Consider the following 6000-nt stretch of genomic DNA (forward strand, 5'->3'; position numbering starts at 1 on the left):
CTCCAACCTGTCGGCAGGGTTACAGCTTCTGAAGCCAGGGAGGACGTTTCCCAACACTGGTTGCTGGTCTGGAACACCTGAATCACCAGATTTCCAATTGTCTTGGGAAACTTCCAGAGCATGTATGGAACCAGACTAAAGAGGTAGGAACACAGCCAACATACTAGCACAGTTATATGAGACTGTTATGAGCTACATATCCCATAATGTTCAAAAATAAAACTTGAGGAGTGAAGCCACCACATTTATTGATAGCTCTATGTATCTCTACTTTGTTTCCAGAGACTCCTATCTCACCCCAACTCCACCCCAGTATTTAGGGGGCATGTGTAATACACCTGCTAAGAGAAAACAGCCTCTCTCCTAGTCAAAAGAATGTAGATAATGGGAGACTGCCCAGGATTTCTTTATGTGTAAAAGCAATTGAGATTTCACCAAAACAAAAAATGTTCCCTCTCTAATTAGGGCTTACTGTGTTAAAACTTCTGCAAAGCCAGAGTCCTTGTTTTTTTCCCTAATTAGTGGCATTCAGATGCATTTGTAATTGGAACCTACAGAATGGTGCAGTGGAGCTGGCTGCCCTATTGCTTTGTGTCTCTCTGGAGGCACATCCTGAGTCAGAGGTGCCTGGCACTTTCTTTCTCAGAGCTGTGTGGCCTTCATTGTGAACACAAACCAAATCAAGGGAAGAAAAATTTCAGCATTTTACAGGATCTCCAAATGATAGCCTCTAACTGATCATGTTTATCATTCCCCAAATGTTACTAGTTGTGTCCACCATAAAATTATCTAAATACTTGACTATATCTCATAGGTAACACCTAAGAGCCTATAATATATTTAATTACTTTTGCCATTGGACAAATGTGAATGCATAATCTAGATCACAATACAATCTTTAAACTAGTTTTTTAAAATCTTAGCTTTAAAAATGCCTAATCACATATAACACAAATTTTAGCTTAGCTGCTAAATATCTTTTGCTATATGTAGGGATGAAATACTTTTCCCTTCTCTTCTAGGTTTTTTTTTTTTGCCTGGTCTAACAATTAAATCGGCATAAGACAGATTAATAGGAGAAAAACAAATTTCATGTATATGGGAGCTACTCAAAAATATGAGATTCCCTGATGTTAGGTAACTTAGGCTTACTGGGCTAAAGAGAAGGAACCTTGGACTTGGAAGGGGAGGAGGATGAGTCACAAGAAGATGCGATGAACAGCTGTTTGGTAATCAAATGTCTTCCAGACCATGTAGATAAGTCTTATAAAAAGTTATCTTTGGTAGTAACTTTCTTTTAGTTATAGGTTTCCTATCTAAATTATTTTGGGCAGCTAAGGGGGAGGTAAAAGCCTCTTCCTGAGTCTTCTGGGCCCTGATTATCTTCAACTCAAAATAGTCCACATGCCAAAGGGGTACATTCTGAAGTGGAGTAGTCTGATCCCCCTCTGCTGCATATGTTAGTCCATTGTTCTTGCAAATAATACATTTACTACAAAAAGCAATAAAAATGTTAAAATAAAATTATAATAAGTCTTTGTTCTGAAGTGGTATCTTATTTTTTAAATTCAAAGTATCTTCTAGATGTTATCTTATTAACTTTTGTTATCACACACAAATATAATTTTGCACTCATTAAAATATCAAATACCACACATTTTATGGTACTTGTGAAGTAACGATAATGTCACTTTATTTTTTGACCTTTTCAACTGACATATGCTGGGGAAGTCAATTGTGAGTGGTTTTGGATCTTTAGAATTATGATTGCCCCAATAATTCAACCAAAATAGGCTTCACTAAAATACTGGATAGGGTTTGGAAGTTAATTATTCTTTAAACTTCTTTAAATTAAAATTTACAATTAAATTGAAATAATTATTTAATTTTTAAAATTTTATAATTATCTTAATATTTTTTCCCCTTTAATTTTGTAAGAACAGACCATATCATACAATTTAGAAGTTCTTTCAGTCATTATCAAGCCTTCAGTTATCACAATGCAGAGGATGGAGAGAGGATGAATATAAAAACAGGCAATAGCTTGAGTATAGGGTTGTAATAATAATTGTTTTATGAAGATAATAGACAAGTTAGATCAGGGGAATATTTATATAACTACAAATAATTCTCCAATTAGGTTAGTAATGAGAGGAAGAGCTAGATTAGTAAGGCTTGCTAGAAGTCATCATGCTGCTATAAGGGGGAGGATAGTTTGTAGGCCTTGAGTAAGGATTATAGCTCAGCTGTGAATTCATTCATAATTTGAGTTTGCTAGGCAAAATAGTATTGAGGACATTAAGCTATGGGCAATTATTAGCACTGTTGTTCCTATATAACTTCTAAGGATTGTGACAATAACTAATGGTACCATACATAAAAATAGAACTTCAATTCAACCTGTAATAACCTACCCAGAAGACCAACCTTTTATCTACCATAAACAAGCCAGGATGTCAGCCTTCTATAAATCATGAAGGGGATGTGACTGTGCCATCCCAACACATGCCACTTTGGCATGAGGATCATTTTGAGCTGATGGCAATTGAGAAACAGCTGATGCAAAAAGGAGCTCCCTACCCTCTTTTTATCTGACTAAAAGTGGGGCATAAAATTCCCTTTGTGAAGTGTCCTCTCCCCCTCTACTGTACTAAGAAGAGGAGAACAACTCTTAATCAACTAAGTTGACTCTTGTCACTGGAGATGGCTACATAAGTGACTCTTGTCACTTGAGTCTGCATAAACCCAACCTTACTAAAATAACACTTATGTCTCATTTTCTGTAGTATATTTACCTTCCCACCATTTAATGCCCTCAAAGCCTAATCTACTTTTTCTCTACTAGATACTTCACAATTTGTTGGCTTTACTAAAATAGAATATAAACTCCCAAGTCTAATCATCTGTCTGGGTTTTCACATCTTTTCTCTGAAGCCTCCGTATGCATGTTAAAGAAAACTGAAGGACTGGTGGTGTCCTTATCTGGCTTTAGTATCAGGCCTTGTAAAATTAGTTTAGGAGTGTTCTCTCCTTTTTAATTTTTTGGAAGAGTTTGAGGGCAGACATTGATTCTTCTTTACATTCATATTAATACTTCTTCAGTGAAACCATATGATCCTGAGGTTTCCTTTGATAGGTGGGTTTTTCTTTCTTTAATTTATTTGTTTTGTTGACCCTATTACAGGTGTCCTCATTTTTTGCTCCTTTGCCCACTTCCACCCAACCTTCACCCACCTTCCCATATCCTTACACTGTATGGGTCTGTTCAGATTTTGATATTTCTTCATGATTCAGTCTTGATAAATTGTATGTCTCTAGGAATTTATTCATTTTCTCTAAGCTATCCAGTTTGTAGATGATTGTTTATAGTGAAATCACATGGTATTTGCCCTTCTCTGTTTGACTTACTTTACGTAGAACAATACCCTTTTGGTCCAGATGTGCAATATTAGTTATTTCTGATGGCTGAGTCATATTTTGTTGTATATATACACTCCTTTTTTATCCATTCATCTGTTGATAATCACTTAGGTTGCATCCATGTCTTGGTTATTATTAATAATGTTGCATGGACATGTAGATACATATGTTTTTTTGATTTAGTGTTTTGAGTTTCTTTGAATAAATTCTCAGGAGTGGAATTGTTGGGTTCTTCTTTGTCTCTTTGATGGCTTCTGTTTTAAAGTTTATTTTGTGTGATATAAGTCTTTCTACCTCAGCTTTTTTTTTGTTTCCATTTTCATGAAATATCTTTACCCCTTTACTTTCAGTCTGTGTGCATCTCTTGATTCGAAGTGAGTTTCTTGTAGACAGCATATGTAAATGTCTTGTTTTCTTATCCATTCAGCCACTCTGTGTCTTTTGATTGGAGCATTTAATCCATTTGCATTTAAAGAAATTATTGACACATATATATTTACTATCATTTTATTATTCCTATTTTTATCTTTTTAAATTCTTCTTAAAGAAAAGACTTTAACATTCTTTGTAATACTGGTTTGATGGTGATGAACTCCTTTAGGTTTTTCTTGTCTATGATGCTCTTTATCTGTTCTTTGATTCTAAATGGATAGCCTTTCTGGGTAGAGCAATTTTGGTCGCAGGTCCTTGCTTTTCATCACTTTGACTATTTCATGCCAATCCCTTCTGACCTGAAAAGTTTCTGTTGAGAAACCAGTGACAGTCTAATGGAAGCTCCCTTTTAGGTAACTAATTTTTCTTTTGCTGCTTTTAGGATTCCCTCTGTCTTTAACCTTTGGCATTTTAATTATGATGAGTCTAGGTGTGGACCTCTCTTGGTTAATCTTGTTTGGGACTTTTATGTCTATTTCAAATGACTTTTAGTTCTATTTTATGTACCAGGTTCGGAAAGTTTTTCACCATTATTTTTCCACATAGATTTCAATTCCTTGCTCTCTTTCTTCTTCTGGCACTCCTATAGTGTGAATGTTAGTATGCTTGAAGTTGTCCCAGACTATCCTTATACTATCCTCATTTTTTATTCTTCTGATTGAGTGTTTTATGCTTCCTTACCACCCAAATCACTGATTTGATCCTCTGCTTCCTTGATCCTCCTGTTGATTCCCTGTAATGCATTCTTCACTTAGTATATTCTTCATTTCTGACTGGTTCTTTTTTTGTTTGTTTGTTTCCTATCTATTTGTTCAAGTTCACACTAAGTTCATCTATTCTTCCCCTAAGTTCCTTGACTATTCTTATAACCAGTGTTTTAAACTCTGCATCTAGTAGATTGCTTGTCTTCATTTAGTTTAGTTCTTTTTCTGGAATTTTGTTCTTTGTTTTCATTTGGGACATGTTTCTTTGTCTTCTTATTTTGGCTGCCTCTCTGTGATTATTCCTATGTATTAGGTAGAGCTGTTACATCTCTCAGTCTTGGGAGAGTAGCCTTATGCAGTAAGTTTATAGAGCCCACTGGAACAGACTTCCCAGGTATCATGGCTGCATGCTCCAGTTGTGCCCCCTGTAATATTTAAGTTTTGAGTGCTGTTGACATGTCAGTGGGAGAGATTTATCTCCAGACGTCTATGCTGTAGAGACTGGGCAAGACTATAGCCGAAGAGCTGCTGTGCGGAGGCCCGCCCCACAGAGCAGGACTCTTTTTAGCAGTAGTTTGCTGCCCACTGAGTCTACCTCTTGAGTGTTTTGCTCATGAAGGTGGTTGAGCGATGCCCCAGCATGGTCTGAAGCTGGGTCTGTGTACTCCCAGGAAGTGCAGGTAAAGATCACCCACCATGTTTTCCTGACTGTGCCATCTGACATGAGCTACAGAGTGATCTGCAGATGGCTGCTACTTGTGTGGGGAGGTAACTGGGAGAGATGAAGGTGTGAGCTGCGGCTGGCTGCCACTATGTTGCAGCTGGGACCACTTAGCAAGAGGTACAGGGCACAGGAGACCACATATTGCTTGGTTGGGGTTTGTGAACATTTGAGAGATTTTAGGCAAGTCTGCAGCATCAGCCAAGATAAGCCATTTGTATGGCAAAGACACTGTAAATGGTTTGGATGTTCCTGAAAAGTTGGTGGGGAAAGCTCTAAGGGAATCACCACGGCCAGGCCAACAGTCTTAGCCAGGTTGATGGAGACTCAGATATGTCTTCTGACTTTCAACTCTTTTTGTGGGGGAAGGCCCAGAAAAGGAAAAATGGTTTCTGTCAATACTTCTGTTTGGGAGAAAGATGCACCTCCAGCCCTTGTTTATAGCCAGACAATTGATTTCCTCCTCATATTTCCCTGGTGCCTTTTGATCTACTGCCCCAGAGCTAGAGTTTAGAATGAGTTCAGGTAAGCCTGTGCACAGGCTTTTTAAGAGAAATGCCTGGGACTCCAGAAGACTCCATCCTACTCAGCCACAAACCCTGCTGGTTTTTAAAGCCAGAAGTTATGGGAATTTATTTTTCTGCCATGAGAACCATGGGCTGGGGGTTCTGGTGTAGGGCTGGGTCCCCTAGCTTCTCAGGAGGGAATTCCATAGTGCAGCTG

This window comes from Pteronotus mesoamericanus, unplaced genomic scaffold (assembly GCF_021234165.1).
Source record: "Pteronotus mesoamericanus isolate MK-2021 breed Mesoamerican mustached bat unplaced genomic scaffold, CSHL_Meso_final scaffold_54, whole genome shotgun sequence".
In the NCBI taxonomy this organism is placed as follows: Eukaryota; Metazoa; Chordata; class Mammalia; order Chiroptera; family Mormoopidae; genus Pteronotus; species Pteronotus mesoamericanus.